This window comes from Haliotis rubra, unplaced genomic scaffold, assembly GCF_003918875.1.
Source record: "Haliotis rubra isolate DU_JTF1 unplaced genomic scaffold, ASM391887v1 Scf110, whole genome shotgun sequence".
In the NCBI taxonomy this organism is placed as follows: domain Eukaryota; kingdom Metazoa; phylum Mollusca; class Gastropoda; order Lepetellida; family Haliotidae; genus Haliotis; species Haliotis rubra.
In genome coordinates, this window is record NW_025765004.1 from 292,696 (window position 1) to 309,338 (window position 16,643).

The 16,643-nt window shown below is 39.0% G+C and overlaps 1 protein-coding gene across 1 annotated transcript in view; it reads right to left on the reverse strand.

Annotated features, from left to right (window-relative positions):
- LOC124285794 (protein EFR3 homolog B-like) overlaps positions 1–16,643 on the reverse strand; it is an 83,960-nt gene that overhangs the window by 54,164 nt on the left and 13,153 nt on the right.

The window sequence follows — 16,643 nt, forward strand, 5'->3', positions numbered from 1 at the left end:
CAAGATGGATTTCAGCATGACAATGATCAATGAATATAACTAACATGAAGTCGAAGGGCATGTCCAGTTGAAAAAAATGCTTTAGAAACAAATTCCTGTCCACAGTATGACTCTTAATTCCAAAATGCATCAACATGCAGCCACGCCATGAAAAAAGCCGAAATTTCATTCTGAAATCATACTGACTGTGACATTAAAAGCAGGTGTATGGGAACCGATTCTCATTGCTTCACTAACGATTGTGAAACGAGGACAGAGATGCCAAGGTTAACACCTCACGAAAGAGAACATGCACTAGGCATGATTCAGGTTGGCACCAGCAGCAGGGATATTGCTTGACAACTTTGATTTGGCCACTCCACCATCGTTAGGCTTCATAGACGCACATCAGTAGCCATGCTACGCTGTGTACACGCTTACAGGGCTCCATGCTCAATGTCCTTAGGTTGGACCAATTCTGACTGACAGACACCGTAATGAGCGTATACAATGGGCTAGCAGGCATTTTCAGTAAAGGTTACAACAATGGCATGGTGTGGTAGTCACTGACGAGTCACGTCTTCATCTACGTAATGCTGACGGCCGATTACGTGTTTGGCGTAGACGTGGTGAACGTTATGCTGATGAGTGTGTGGTTCAGACAGACCTTTGGGTGGTGGGAGTGTCATGGTCTGGGGTGGAATAAATTACAATCACAGGACTGCCTTCATGTCTGTCAAGGGAGAGTTAATGCCCTTTATTACCGTGAGCAGATTCTTCAGAATCACCACCAAGATGTCCATACTTTTCAACAGGACAACGCATGGGCACACACAACAAGACTTTCCATGCAGTATCTGGCCCAGCAACACATCCAGGTTATTCATTGGCCAGCACAGTCGCCAGATGTATCCCCCATGGAGTACTTGTGGGACGAAATTGGTCAAAGTCTTTCGCGGCGACAACAGATGAGAAACATCCAGGAACTTGAGGCTGCACTACTGCAGAAGTAGAATGCCATCCTCAAGAACTCTATTCGGACGCTTATTGACTCAATGAGGAGACATTGAACTGCATGTGTCAATGCAAATGGCGGTCACACGCGATCCTTGTGTGTTTGATCCTTTCTGACTGTGGAACATTTCAGTGAATGAGCGTCTTTTCTGTGTTGTTGTTTTCATCAGTCGTCCATCTGTTATTATCCACTCAAAAATGTCAATTCCTTACATTGCTTTTAATAATCTGAACTTTTATAAGTGGTGCGTTTTCAATGATGTTCAGTATATTTTGTTCCATAAAAGTAATGCTGTAGAAAAGAGCACTACCTTCAAAAGTTCAACTTGTCATCATGAAAATTTAAAATAGTGAACAAATCCAAATCCATCCAAAAGCACCACTTCACCACTGTTCTGATCTGTACAGGAAAAGAATTGGCAAACAGACAGAGAGACACATGCTGGTTCAAAATGGGAAGATATAGAAGGGAAAACGGTAAAAAATATTTTATAATATGCAGCAACAGAAGTGTGTTAGTTTTATAGTGACATTCACTCGCTGAGTGGGTGTAATTCCATTATTGCTGTGCTGTGATGAATGGAGCAGTGATTCCACTAAATGTGCTGGCAGTTTTACAACCCTGTCTTTGTGGTAACGACATGTTGAATGTTTCTTCACTTTGAGGGACGACAACATGGCTCTATTCAGCCCATCACTTCACACCCATCTGTGATCACGGCAGTTAATATCATGATTAACTCTGACACTTCTCTCATGAAACACATTGCATATATGGTTTTACGATTGTGATGGTCTTCACGAACACCCAGTATTGAGATTTCTCTTGTAAATATCCAAATATCTAATATTGATAGGATATTTTCTCACTGAAAACTTAGAAACACTTTTAAACCAACTACTACATTTTTCAAACTAATGGTTTATTGTGTAGAGTACTGACTATCGTTTAATCATAATGGTTAACATGACAGATGCTATTCCATGACCAGGTCACTCAGCAGCTTTGTCAATACTGGTTGGTGCACTGCATGCTGAGCTCTGTTCAGCGGTGTTCTCAAATGTTTATCTGATAACCAGATGCCACTATTTCAATTTATACTTTTTCATATCTGTTTCTTACAATAAGGATTATTTAACCCTGAGCTTATGAGCATGCATGGTTATGTGTTCAATGTGAACATGCCAGTCTAATTTACATGCATCAGCTCTGGATACTGATATGACTTCAGAGTTCGTAAATTGAATTAAAAAAAACAAGTGTTTGCCACTGATATGGCAATGTCCCCCGCTGCTAAAGAATGGAATATATATAACATATTTACTACTTTTTATTTTTTGGTCACATACAAGATGCCTGCAATGACTGGTGTCTGCATAATAACCCAAAGTAGGCTGTCAACATAACTGAAAACATTGGGTGCAATATTTTAAGAGATATTGCATTTAAATAAGTTGAAAATGCGGTCAGAGTGTCGTGGTGACCTTGAAGATAAGGTTAGGTCACCCAAATAAATTGGTGTCTGCGTAATCCCCCAATGTAGACTGTCACCAAATTTGAAGACATTGGGTACAACAGTCCATGTGATATCACGTTAACAAGAGTTTGAAAAGTGGTCAGTGTCGTGGTCACCTTGAAAATAAGGTCAAAATCGGCTGGTGTCTGCGTAATCCCCCAATGTAGGCTGTCACCAAATTTGAAGACATTGGCTACAACAGTCCATGTGATATCACGTTAACAAGAGTTTGAAAAGTGGTCAAAGTGTCGTGGTCACCTTGAAAATAAGGTCAAGGTCACCCAAATCGACTGGTGTCTGCGTAATCCCCCAATGTAGGCTGTCACCAAATTTGAAGACATTGGGTTCAACAGTTCATGAGATATCGCATTAACAAGAATGGAATGGGACGTACGGACGCCGCTGAATACATAGTCCCCCGTTCCGCGTTGCGGCGGGGGACAATTAAGCAGTCTGCCAGATATCTTAAATTGGGGGTAAACAGTAATATCTAGGTTAACTGTCATCTAAAATACGAAATATTGAAGACAAATGAATAATCAGTCATGTCTGACAGGGAGTTTTTCATGAAAATATACACATGTTTTCATTGTTTTGCATTTCTTTTATATCGCAAACACCAATCTGTGAATATCACAAGTTGCAACAAGTGACTTGTAATCAGTTATGAACTGGTTGTCCTCGTCTAAAGCAAGGTCGACCTTAGCTTACAGACAATGTCTTTTGGGACAAAATGTTTGATCAAGCTGTGGGCAGCATTTGGTTCCAACTGATGTAATAATTTCAACATTGGTTGGCATCTTATTTATGACAAATTCATGTAGAATTGTCATACTCTTACACACAAATACTATTCCCAGGGACGGTCACCTATTAAAGTACTGTTGGAAACAGAAAAAAACTGTTTTTTTGGCTGTTACTCTCTATCCCTAAAATATACACAATTGCAAATAGCATATGTCGAAATAACCCACATCGGCCTAACTGGGCGTTCAGTGTGGTGCGTAATAGGACATCGAGAAAAGCATGATAACTCGTCAAATCGGGCAAAACTTAGAAAAAATACGAATAGCTGCTTAAAACAATAGATCAGACTATAGATGACAATTAGATCACTCGGCCAGGTATGATGACGGACCGTCGACACACCGAGCATGAAATGCACGCGCTGCCTATAGGCACAAGGGGTCATCTCAAAGATATTCTATGCGGTTGTGTGTTGAATATGTCTCAAATATTGATTAACATCTAACATGTCTTTTTTTCATAAAGTTTATGTTGAGATATGTAAAACAGTATGATACCCATAGAAAGGCTTAAATCAGCCATCATATTAGAGTACAACCAGAAATTATTGAGAATTTAAAGATTGTAAATTTTTTAATTTTTTTTCACTCATTACTCACGTATTAAATGTGAATATTAGCAGAACATAACTCCAGATTCAAAGACAGGTGAACAGTTACTATTTTGTCAAGTCACCATGGGCAGCAATGCAGGCTTCAATGCGGCGGGGCATACTACTGATCAAAGAAGTTAGAAAGTCGTGGTCCATGCTATCACAATATCGGACCACCTCTTCTTCCATTTCAGCAATATTTGTGAGATTTTTCTTATTGACACTTTCCTTCATAAGTCCCCAAACATTTTCTATTGGATTTAGGTCAGGGCTATAGCTTGGCCAATCTAATAATGTCATATTTTGGGCCCGAAACCAGGCCTGTGAATGCTTTGAACGATGTTTTAGGTGGTTGTCCTGCTGGAAAATCCAAACATTTCCATAGAACACGTGAGCAGATGGAAGTAAATGTCCCTCAAGAATATCTGTGTACCGCTCACTGTTCATATTCCCTTCAAATACAAGGAGGGGCGTTGCCCCTAACACAGATATGCCACCCCACACGTTAAATTTCAGACTGTACTTTGGGCGCTGATACAAAGGTTTTTCAGTTTGTTTGGTCCAGAATTTCAGTGTATTAGGAAACAGCCACACAGAGCTTTCATCTGAGAAAATCACATTGTCCCAGTTAAAATTTCTATGCTGTAAGCACCAGTTCAACCTTCGCTCCTTTTGTTCAGGTTTCATGATCGGTGATGGAATTCCCCGACTTTACTGCCAACCCATTGCATGCAGCTCAGTTCTAATTGTCTCCTTACAGACAGCCACAGTTCCTCTATTAATCATATCCAGCCTTAAGTTTTCTAAACTCCTTCGTTTGTTTTTAGAAACAAGAATACCAAGCCCCCTCCTGTCACCGACAGTCAATTTTCTGGGCCTACCTGCGCCTCCCTGGTGCTCAATGCCATATCCATTTGCAATATTTTTCAAAACACGATAAACAGTGGACAAAGGGATGCCTGTTCTACTTGAAATCACTTTAGCTGATCTGATGTCCTTGTTATAATACTCTAAAATCAACTTCCTCTTCTCTAAATCATCCATACTGAGGATCACTGAAAATGTCATCTGCTAGCAAGTAAACAAAGGGGGATAACTCTTCACAAACTAATGAAAAAGGATTAACAGAGTTGTCTCTCTTGAATGAAACCAAGCACTTGATAGCTGGTCAAGGTTGTTTATACTAGAAATCCAATTAAACATTTTCCTAAAATTCGCAAAAATTTCTGGTCATACTATAAATGTCTCAAAATATATAGGTAGCATGGCCACCCAAAGATCGACAGGACAGGATATTATTTGTAAATTGTTACTGCCCCAGTTTAATTCCCCTAAAGGATAATATTAGCTTAGCTGATATCTCCAATCCCCCAGCCCAACTCCAACCATCGTCTGCGACATCTGACCTGGTTTTGCTTTTGAGACGACCCCCCATGTCTGTTTGTTTTTATAGCGGTAGTGAGACTCCATGGTAGCTACATCTTTAACAGTAAAAATAATATTTTGTACGGCAGCTATCGTTTCTAATGAAGCTACATCTAATTTAAAAATGGGCATTTAAAAAGTGTCCTTTGTAATACAATATCATTGCACACTAATTTGCATAAAGCCAAGGTCTGTTCCAAATAAGTCGACTTGGACTTAGAAAAAAAACACATTGCTCATTTCTGCACTAATCTCTCCTCAGAAAAGTCCTTTTTTTATGTTTCCTATCTCACTACCACTGAGACTATAGTTAGGCCGAACTTAGTTTAACAGATATTTCACACTTTCACATATTAACTACATAAATTGTGGATCTAAATGTGAAAACACAGTTTTTTTCTATTTCCGACAGTACTTTAGATATCAATCCCAAAGCCTTGATGTCTATAATTCCCTTATTTCAAGGGTTAAACATACCAGCCATTGTAATATGTTGTATAATTCATGATACATGAGTATCCTATTTGTCAGCCTTCTCCTGGTACCACTGTCATGAAACTTGCATTCTTTATTCTGTCTCCATCAGATTCAGTTCATTATTTGTCCTGCTGACAGATCACCACGCACCTAGCTGCATATCCCAGTGTTTCTATTCATTTTGTTAGCGATCATGGCCATTTTCCTCTTTCAAAAATGAAATTTGAGATGGGTGTCATTGATAATAGACATCCAAAGAAGAAAACTAATAAAATATAATTGTGAATACATGTTTTTTCTTGAATCATATCAAGTTACCTCACATATGAGTGAAAATATTGACATTTTCATGAATGGAACAGGTTACTCAATATGATAACCATGGAACTTGACAGGAAGAGACATGTATTCCATTTATCATGTATTTTCACACTGATATCATTCTACTCTGAAAACCAGTGTCAGTGAATCAGACTGAAAGCAGTTTTAGCATAAAATGTTACTCTGCTGGTTGTTTTCACTCCCGTATGATATTGATACTTTTCCATTTTCTGAAAGTGTTCAGTATTTCATCACTTGTTCTCCCATTTTCAGCAACAATAAGTCTCCCGCAATAGCTGATTGTACACATTCATCCAATTACCCCTCAACAGCTGATTGTACACATTCATCCAATACCCCCCAACAGCTGATTGTACACATTCATCAAATTACCCCGCAAAAGTTGATTGTACACATTCATCCCATTACCCCCAACAGCTGATTGTACACATTCATCCAATTACTACCCCAACAGCTGATTGTACACATTCATCCACAATTCCCCAACCCCCAACAGCTGATTGTATACATTCATCCAATTACCCCAACAGCTGATTGTACACATTCATCCAATTACCCCCCAACAGCTGATTGTACACATTCATCCAATACCCCCAACAGCTGATTGTACACATTCATCCAATTACCCCCAACAGCTGATTGTACACATTCATCCAATTATCTCCCAACAGCTGATTGTACACATTCATCCAATTACCCCCAACAGCTGATTGTACACATTCATCCAATTACCCCCAACAGCTGATTGTACACATTCATCCAATTACCCCTCAACAGCTGATTGTACACATTCATCCAATTATCCCCCAACAGCTGATTGTACACATTCATCCAATTACCCCAACAGCTGATTGTACACATTCATCCAATTACACCTCAACAGTTGATTGTACACACTTGTCCAATTACACCCCAACAGCTGATTGTACACACTTGTCCAATTACACCCCAACAGCTGATTGTACACATTCATCCACTATCACTTGTCCCAACAGCTGATTGATTGTACACATTCATCCAATTACACCTCAACAGCTGTTTGTACACATTCTTGTCCAATTACACCCCAACAGCTGATTGTACACACTTGTCCAATTACACCCCAACAGCTGATTGTACACATAATTCCAATTTCCCCCAACAGCTGATTGTACATACTTGTCCAATTACTCCCCAACAGCTGATTGTACACATTCATCCAATTACCCCCAACAGCTGTTTGTACATTCTTGTCCAATTACCCCCAACAGCTGATTGTACACATTCATCCAATTACCCCAACAGCTGATTGTACACATTCATCCAATTACCCCAACAGCTGATTGTACACAAACAATCCAGCTGATTGTAGCTGATTGTACACATTCCCCCATCCAGCTGATTGTACACATTCATCCATTACTTCCCCAACAGCTGATTGTACACATTCATCCAATTACACCCCAACAGCTGATTGTACACATTCATCCAATTACACCCCAACAGCTGATTGTACACACTTGTCCCATTACCACTTGTCCAATTACCCCCAACAGCTGATTGTACACATTCATCCAATTACCCAACAGCTGATTGTACACATAATTCCAATTATCCCCAACAGCTGATTGTACACATTCATCAATTACCCCCAACAGCTGATTGTACACATTCATCCATTACTTCCCCAACCCAACAGCTGATTGTACACATTGTCATCCAATTACCCCCAACAGCTGATTGTACACATTCATCCAATTACCCCAACAGCTGATTGTACACATTCATCCAATTACCCCCAACAGCTGATTGTACACATTCACCCAATAACCCCCCAACAGCTGATTGTACACATTCATCCAATTACCCCCAACAGCTGATTGTACACATTTGGTCATAGGAGTATCCTCAAACAGCTGATCCTAAATCTTCATTGATCAAGTATATGACTTGCTTCACATGTTTTATGTGTATTTACACTACACAGCAACAAGATTGTAAGCAGCAGTGTGATCAGTGGTAAAGTATTGCATCACATGCTACATTGTTACCACAGCTGTCTCCACAACAATCTCCCTGATGAATTGAGGTACTGTCAAAAGTTACAAGACAATCATTCCATGTCTGTAAATTGTCAAGCAAACATGAACTAAATCTGAATGATCTCAGATTAGCGGCAATAATTTCAGCTTTATTATTCATATTTTCACAACATAAGTTGTTAATACCATGTTGTACAAATCTGTGCCCCATTATGATCTAAACGACTATTTCCATGTTGTACAAATCTGAGCCCCATTATGATCTAAACGACTACTGTAAACGTAGTATATTTCGCGCAGGTTTTATTTTCGCGCAAAACATTTTAGCGCGAATATTTATACACCGCGAATAAACCTGTCATTCATTCAGTCTAGCCACGCTCGCCCCTGAGTTGTTACCATAACACATCAAGTTTGAAGACAGAAATCTACGGGAATCTTAAAATGACGACTGATAGTAGCATAAAGAATCAAACTTAACTGTCGCTGTAATGGATTTCCAAAAACATTATTAAATAGTGAGCCAAATCCCATCGCCGAATTAGCGAAAACAGCAATGTGTGTTGTGGCCGCCATGGAAATTGGTCACATGACAGATGGTTTGATACAAAACAGATTACCACGAAACGACTCGGAAAGAAATAATACAGCAGTATTTTATTTATTCATTTAGATACAAACGTATCATCATGAAGCAAATAGTCACTAACACTCAATCATCTCATTCACAACAACCTGGCTTGTTTGAAATCACGTGAAGAGCTTCATATACAGTATAAATTAATTAGTCAGATCGTCAGAATTCGGAACATAATACTGATGTGTTTTTCATCTCTTCCGGGAGTAAACAGGTTACTGTGTACTAGTATATCGCACAGATAGGGATTTCCTGTGAGTAAGTAATAAATGCCGCCTGACAGGTTCAGCCACTCTGTTTGTTTTCACTGCTATTAGTGGCGGCCAAAGAGACAGCTGGCAGTTCCGGCAATTACTGATTGCGCGAATAATTGACCGCGCGATGTAGTCTGAACTGTCAATTCCGCGAAAATTGCACCACGCGAAAATAAGTACGTTTACAGTATTTCCATGTTGTACAAATCTGAGCCCCATTATGATCTAAACGGCTATTTCCATGTTGTACAAATCTGAGTCCCATTATGATCTAAACGACTATTTCCATGTTGTACAAATCTGAGCCCCATTATGATCTAAACGACTATTTCCATGTTGTACAAATCTGAGCCCCATTATGATCTAAACGACTATTTCCATGTTGTACAAAACTGAGCCCCATTATGATCTCAATGACCTCTACAATGCCCAGCTAACAACACAATAGACATTCTGTAACAGTCTCTACTCAGCGAAAGTACATTACTTCTTTAAATTATTCTTAAATTTCCATCACCTCTTTACACTAACCAGACAGAAAATACTTTTGGTTGCAAATCATTTTTCAACACAGAAAAGTTGAAGAGTCATTGTAATTACAAGTTTAAGGGGTGTGTTGGGCTGCACCTACGTTGAATCTTCCCCATAAGAAAGGAATGGTAAACCCTTCAGAGTTGTCTCCCATACCCAAGTATGCCTCTTCTATCCAATTACCCTCAACAGCTGATTGTACACATTCATCCAATACCCCCAACAGCTGATTGTACACTTTCATCCAATACTACACCCCAACAGCTGATTGTACACATTCGTCCAATTACCCCAACAGCTGATTGTACACATTCATCCAATTACCCCTCAACAGCTGATTGTACACATTCATCCAATAACCCCCAACAGCTGATTGTACACATTCATCCAATTACCCCACAGCTGATTGCACACATTCATCCATAACCCCCAACAGCTGATTGTACACACTTGTCCAACTACCACTTGTCCAATTACCCCCAGCAGCTGATTGTACACATTCATCCAATTACACCTCAACAGTTGCTTGTACACATTCGTCCAATTACACCCCAACAGCTGTATGTAACATTTTGTCCAATAACCCCCCAACAGCTGATTGTACACATAATTCCAATTACCCCCAACAGCTGATTGTACATACTTGTCCAATTACTCCCCAATAGCTGATTGTACATATTCCTCCAATTACCCCCAACAGCTGATTGTACACACTTGTCCAATTACCACTTGTCCAATTACACCCCAATTGCTGATTGTACACACTTGTCCAATTACCCCCAACAGCTGATTGTACACATTCATCCAATTACCCCCCAACAGCTGATTGTACAGATTCGTCCAATTACCCCCAACAGCTGATTGCACACATTCATCCAATTACCCCTCAACAGCTGATTGTACACATTCATCCAATACCCCCTAACAGTTGATTGTACACATTCAACCAATTACACCCCAACAGCTGATTGTACACATTCATCCAATTACCCCTCAACAGCTGATTGTACACATTCATCCAATACCCCCCCCCCAACAGCTGATTGCACACATTCATCCAATAACACCCCAACAGCTGTTTGTACACATTCATCCAATAACCCCAACAGCTGATTGTACACACTTGTCCAACTACCACTTGTCCAATTACCCCCAACAGCTGATTGTACACATTCATCCAATTACACCTCAACAGTTGCTTGTACACATTAGTCCAATTACCCAACAGCTGTATGTAACAATTTGTCCAATTACACCCCAACAGCTGATTGCACACATTCATCCAATAACACCCCAACAGCTGATTGTATACATTCATCCAATAACCCCCCCAACAGCTGATTGTACACACTTGTCCAATTACCACTTGTCCAATTACCCTCAACAGCTGATTGTACACATTCATCCAATTACCCAACAGCTGATTGTACACATTCATCCAATTACACCCCAACAGCTGATTGTACACATTCATCCAATAACCCCCCCAACAGCTGATTGTACACACTTGTCCAACTACCACTTGTCCAATTACCCCCAACAGCTGATTGTACACATTCATCCAATTACACCTCAACAGTTGCTTGTACACATTCGTCCAATTACCCCAACAGCTGTATGTAACAATTTGTCCAATTACACCCCAACAGCTGATTGTACACATTATTCCAATTACCCCCAACAGCTGATTGTACATACTTGTCCAATTACTCCCCAATAGCTGATTGTACACATTCCTCCAATTACCCCCAACAGCTGATTGTACACACTTGTCCAATTACCCCTTGTCCAATTACCCCCAACAGCTGATTGTACACATTCATCCAATAACCCCCCAACAGCTGATTGTACACACTTGTCCAATTACCACTTGTCCAATTACCCTCAACAGCTGATTGTACACATTCATCCAATTACCCCAACAGCTGATTGTACACATTCATCCAATTACTCCCAACAGCTGATTGTACACATTCATCCAATTACCCCCAACAGCTGATTGTACACATTCATCCAATTACCCCCAACAGCTGATTGTACACATTTATCCAATTACCCCGAACAGCTGATTGTACACATTCATCCAATTACTCCCCAACAGCTGATTGTACACATTCACCCAATAACCCCCCAACAGCTGAATGTACACATTCATCCAATTACCCCCCAACAGCTGATTGTACACATTCATCAAATTACCCCCAACAGCTGATTGTACACATTTGGTCATAAGAGTATCCTCAAACAGCTGATCCTAAATCTTCATTGATCAAGTATAAGACTTGCTTCACATGTTTTATGTGTATTTACACTACACAAAAACAAGATTGTAAGCAGCAGTGTGATCAGTGGTAAAGTATTGCTTGACAAGGTCAGCATCATATGCTACATTGTTACCACAGCTGGCACCACAACAATCTCCCTAATGAATTGAGGTACTGTCAAAAGTTACAAGACAATCATTCCATGTCTGTAAATTGTCAAGCAAACTCTGACTGATCTCAGATTAGCGGCAATAATTTCAGCTTTATTATTCATATTTTCATAAGTTGTTAATACCATGTTGTACAAATCTGAGCCCCATTATGATCTAAACGACTATTTCCATGTTGTACAAATCTGAGCCCCATTATGATCTAAACGACTATTTCCATGTTGTACAAATCTGAGCCCCATTATGATCTAAACAACTATTTCCATGTTGTACAAATCTGAGCCCCATTATGATCTAAACGACTATTTCCATATTGTACAAATCTGAGCCCCATTATGATCTAAACGACAGAAAATACTTTTGGTTGCAAATCATTTTTCAACACAGAAAAGTTGAAGTGTGATTGTAATTACACGTTTAAGGGGTGTGTTGGGCTGCACCTACGTTGAATCTTCCCCATAAGTGAGGAATGGTAAACCCTTCAGAGTTGTCTCCCATACCTAAGTATGCCTCTTCTGTTTTCCCCAAACTTTGACTGATACTTCCACTAACAGTTAATAATAATGTCATACAAGAGAGTCTTATGTAGTTGATACTTCCACTAACACTTAATAATAATGTCATACAAGAGAGGGTTATGTAGTTGATACTTCCACTAACACTTAATAATAATGTCATGCAGGAGAGTCTTATGTAGTTGATACTTCCACTAACAGTTGATAATAATGTCATGCAAAAGAGTCTTATGTAGTTGATACTTCCACTAACAGTTGATAATAATGTCATGCAAAAGAGTCTTATGTAGTTGATACTTCCACTAACACTTAATAATAATGTCATACAAGAGAGGGTTATGTAGTTGATACTTCCACTAACAGTTGATAATAATGTCATGCAAAAGAGTCTTATGTAGTTGATACTTCCACTAACAGTTGATAATAATGTCATGCAAAAGAGTCTTATGTAGTTGATACTTCCACTAACAGTTAATAATAATGTCATACAAGAGAGGGTTATGTAGTTGATACTTCCACTAACACTTAATAATAATGTCATGCAGGAGAGTCTTATGTAGTTGATACTTCCACTAACAGTTGATAATAATGTCATGCAAAAGAGTCTTATGTAGATGATACTTCCACTAACAGTTGATAATAATGTCATGCAAAAGAGTCTTATGTAGTTGATACTTCCACTAACAGTTGATAATAATGTCATGCAAAAGAGTCTTATGTAGTTGATACTTCCACTAACAGTTAATAATAATGTCATACACAAGAGAGAGGGTTATGTAGTTGATACTTCCACTAACACTTAATAATAATGTCATGCAGGAGAGTCTTATGTAGTTGATACTTCCACTAACAGTTGATAATAATGTCATGCAAAAGAGTCTTATGTAGATGATACTTCCACTAACAGTTGATAATAATGTCATGCAAAAGAGTCTTATGTAGTTGATACTTCCACTAACAGTTAATAATAATGTCATACAAGAGAGGGTTATGTAGTTGATACTTCCACTAACACTTAATAATAATGTCATGCAGGAGAGTCTTATGTAGTTGATACTTCCACTAACAGTTGATAATAATGTCATGCAAAAGAGTCTTATGTAGATGATACTTCCACTAACAGTTGATAATAATGTCATGCAAAAGAGTCTTATGTAGTTGATACTTCCACTAACAGTTAATAATAATGTCATACAAGAGAGGGTTATGTAGTTGATACTTCCACTAACACTTAATAATAATGTCATGCAGGAGAGTCTTATGTAGTTGATACTTCCACTAACAGTTGATAATAATGTCATGCAAAAAGAGTCTTATGTAGATGATACTTCCACTAACAGTTGATAATAATGTCATGCAAAAGAGTCTTATGTAGTTGATACTTCCACTAACAGTTAATAATAATGTCATACAAGAGAGGGTTATGTAGTTGATACTTCCACTAACAGTTGATAATAATGTCATGCAAAAGAGTCTTATGTAGTTGATACTTCCACTAACAGTTGATAATAATGTCATGCAAAAGAGTCTTATGTAGTTGATACTTCCACTAACAGTTAATAATAATGTCATGCAGGAGAGTCTTATGTAGTTGATACTTCCACTAACAGTTGATAATAATGTCATACAAGAGAGGGATAACAGCTTCCTTAACTTCATGGCACTTGTAGTTACTATGGCAACTTTCACTCAAGAATACACTGGAAAAATATTTCAACAAAGTTTTCCATTCAAAATTTGAAAACTGTTTAATAGATGGCTAGTTTGACTCACTCACTCACTCTCACCCACCCACTCCATGATTAGAAAACACATTCAGACTTTCAATTCACAAGATCTCAAAAGTGACACTGACTGGTTTGATGAAAGGTCATTCTGACACGACCTGTAATGGGATTTCTTCCGATATCTGCTTAAATGAGAAAAACCTAAGATTGGATTTTAATGAGATTGTCTGACAAGGAACTTTATGAATTTAGAGAAACTGGTCCATCTACTTAACAATCTCAGCAGTGTTTGGTACAGCCTGGTGTAGTTCTTTGCTCTGAGAAGTGAGCTCATACCAGGATGATTGTCAGCTATGAATGTACTGAGGCTATGTTGGAACAGAGCTCAAGTAGGAGAGATCACCTGTGTGCATCTAATGAATCCAAACATGAAGCATGATACACTTGTCCCTGAAACAAAACCTACTGACCTTGTCAGTACAGACTACTGAACCATTCAGACATGAATAAGCATACAGCGAGGCTGGGCCACAGGTTACACTTCACTGCTTGGAGTGCTAGCTCAAGTTATTCACATATAAATGTCACACTTCATATAACAATAAAGTCAATTCAAAGCATGAAATATAAAGAATACATATGCTGGGTTTGAATAAAGGTCATCATGATCAGCTTAATGTTCATTGTAAAAGTTATATTTTTGGCAGCAATATGCCTCCTTCATATCGAAAGCCAGTAACAAGAAACAGAATATGGCAAAATAGCAGAATATAAGCTGGATTTGCAAAGACACTGTGCTAAATCTGTCTGACAATCTCTCAATTTTCAAGTCAAGGATTTTAAGTGAACAATATTAACTAACAAGTGACTTCCGTCATACTCAATATCCTGCTATATGCCAATTCATGTCATGTGACCCATATTCATATCACGTAAAGTTGGAGTGACAGCAGTTTCTGTGACTGACTGATGAAAGACTGAGGACAATCTTAGCATGACATCAGGTCACTTCACCCAGTCAAATTAAACCATTCTTTCTCAGTCAAAAGCTAATTTACAGTTTCTGGTCACATCAACAAGGAACTACTGATAGCCTGTAAATCAACTTGTCTGTATGTCAAAGATGTCTCATTTGGCACAAAATTTACTAGTATCTCACACATTTTGTATCCTCTACTTGTTGCATTCCCTTCATTTTCCTGCGAAAACAGGACTGGATGTGTTGACAAAACTTGTTCCTGAACAAGCATGAAACAGTGCACCTGAATACTTCCTGCACTCACAACCAGCCAGCACATGTCTGTAATCTGTTTTCAGCATGCCCTATACTGCATTACATGTTCCATTTTGATCCAGTAGTTGGAGGCTGGTTATCTAAGCATCATAAGTGTCAGGCAGGCTTCTTCCCACAGCATTGGCTACCGAAATGAGCACACAGATGGAGACTAAAGAATGAGCCACATGTGTTTGGTAACCTGTCAAGGGCAGTACCTCTGTAAGTCGCATGAATCGTATTATACTCAACTAGCATCGAGACTGCTTGCGTAATAAGAGGCTAGATTAATGAGACTTCGAGGTTGGTGGAAAAGAGTGTAAGAAACAATGGGCAGACAATCTAACTAACTTAATGGGACCACAGGCTGCAAGCAAGGCACAAGTCCTTGGCACACCTTGGGTACTCTCTGCAGCTAATAAGTGTCCTTAGCAAGTACTAGCCCCTTGCTGACACCTGTAGCCATTTAAGTCCAGTACTGACCATTTCCTAACAACCTGAAGCCATTTAGACCAACCCTACATTATAAAGTTCTGCTTCAACCTGAAGCCATTTAGACCAATCCTACATTATAAAGTTCTGCTTCACCCTGAAGCCATTTAGACCAACCCTACATTATAAAGTTCTGCTTCACCCTGAAGCCATTTAGACCAATCCTACATTATAAAGTTCTGCTTCACCCTGAAGCCATTTAGACCAACCCCACATTATAAAGTTCTGCTTCACCCTGAAGCCATTTAGACCAATCCTACATTATAAAGTTCTGCTTCACCCTGAAGCCATTTAGACCAACCCCACATTATAAAGTTCTGAAGTGTGTACAGGAAGGACTTACCACCTGCTTCACCCTGAACCCATTTAGACCAACCCCACATTATAAAGTTCTGAAGTGTGTACAGGAAGGACTTACCACCTGCTTCACCCTGAACCCATTTTACAAGAAAACCTAACAATCATCAAGTCAAAATGGCAGATACAATATGTGCTGTTATGAACCAAGTTCCAAGCATGAAATAGAAACAATTCATACACATTTACACCCATCTGCCCTAGAATAGGTTGAATATCCACAAGTTTCACAGCACAACTGTTCATGAC